The sequence below is a fragment of the Terrapene carolina genome, unplaced genomic scaffold (genome assembly GCF_002925995.2).
Source record: "Terrapene carolina triunguis isolate 2854851 unplaced genomic scaffold, T_m_triunguis-2.0 Scaffold51825, whole genome shotgun sequence".
NCBI lineage: Eukaryota > Metazoa > Chordata > Testudines > Emydidae > Terrapene > Terrapene triunguis.
This window is the reverse complement of record NW_020716176.1, coordinates 8,586-10,251: the sequence shown is the minus strand read 5'-3', so window position 1 is coordinate 10,251 and position 1,666 is coordinate 8,586. Positions and strand designations below refer to the sequence as shown.

General features: G+C 44.2%; 1 pseudogene; it reads left to right on the top strand.

Annotated features, from left to right (window-relative positions):
* Nucleotides 1–255: 255 nt before the first annotated feature.
* On the top strand, nt 256–1,273 carry LOC112125912 (annotated as a pseudogene).
* The last annotated feature ends 393 nt before the right edge of the window (nt 1,274–1,666 follow it).

Here is a 1,666-nt window from a genome sequence, read left to right as displayed (position 1 = left end):
TATTTCCACTGAGGTTAGGAACATACACCAATATAAAGCTGGTGTGACTGAGAGGAGAAAACGAACTATCAACATTTGTGAAGTTTCTCTGGATTGACAGTCTTGTGAGAGGAGAATAGGTCTCTTTCCTGATTCATATCAGTTTGAGGAATGTATGTGTGGAGTGATAGGGGACAAGTCATGATAGATAGATAGAAGCCAATTTGACTTGATTTAAAACATCAAACTAACAAGTTTTCTTTTTTACTTCTCAAGATGAAATATGCTGAGGGAGAAAATGAGAAAAAACACCTCAGTGACTGAGTTTGTCATTCTCGGCTTCTCTAACCACCGAGACATGAATCTCATTCTGTTTGTGGTGTTTCTATGCATTTACATTGTCACAGTGCTGGGCAACATCCTCATCATCGTCGTCATATATGTTGATCCGACCCTGCGCACACCCATGTACTTTTTCCTTAGGAACTTGTCCTTCTTGGACCTCTGTTACACCTCAGTCACTCTACCCAAGATGCTGGCCAACCTCCTCTCAGAGAATAAGAATATTTCCTTTTCCAGTTGTGCTGTACAGATGTTTTTCTTTCTATTCTTTGGCATTACTGAATGCTTTCTCCTGGCTTCTATGGCGTATGACCGCTATAATGCAATATGCAACCCATTGCGCTACACTGCTATCATGAATAAGAGGGTTTGCATCCAGCTGACAGGTGGTTCGTGGATCTGTGGCACGCTGGTGGCTGTGGGGCACACAACCTCTGTCTTCACACTTCCTTTTTGTGGGTCCAATGTGATCAACCACTTTTTCTGTGATATCCAGCCACTGCTGAAGCTGGTGTGCTGGGACACCTACTGGATTGAGATCGAGATCATCGTGGGTGCTGCCTTCACCCTCATGAGGCCATTGTTGCTGAGTCTGGTGTCCTACATCTGTATCATCTCCACCATCCTGAGAATTAGGTCCACTGAAGGCAGACATAAAGCCTTCTCCACCTGCTCCTCACACCTCATCGTGGTGACATTGTGCTATGGGACTGCCCTTATCGTATATATACGCCCCAAGTCCAGCTATGGTCTGGGTCTGGACAAGTTGTTCTCTCTTTTCTATTCAGTGGGGATTGCGCTCTTGAACCCCATTATCTACAGCTTCAGGAACAAGGAGGTGAAAGATGCTTTGAGGAAAATAGCAATGAAAATCTTTTTAAAAAATCAGATAATTTTTCTTCAGTCACATGAGCCTCTGAGAAATATTTCCCAAGTAGCATCTCAGCCATAATGGAGATGCTTCCCTTGTGTAATATAGTGCTGTAGTAAGAGGAGGCCCTGAGATATAAACCTTGGTATCAGAGGCCTGGTATGAGGCCTAAGGCCTGAACCAAATTAATGGTCAAGACTTTGCTAACACAAAGCAAAGTTAAGCTGTGAGCCAGAGGCAGGCCCTGCTCACAGAAGCTGGCAAGGAAAGGGCTGATGCTGCAAAAAGAAACATACCTAAAAGGTACTGGACACCAGATATCAGAACATACACTATACTGGAACATTCCACAGACAACAAGGAACAGGCTGACCCATCCCAATGACAGGGCCAAAAGGGGAATATGATGGATAGTGTTGTTTTGTTCGAACCAACATGTACAAGGTGAGAGGCGGCACCTTACTATGTAGAGGG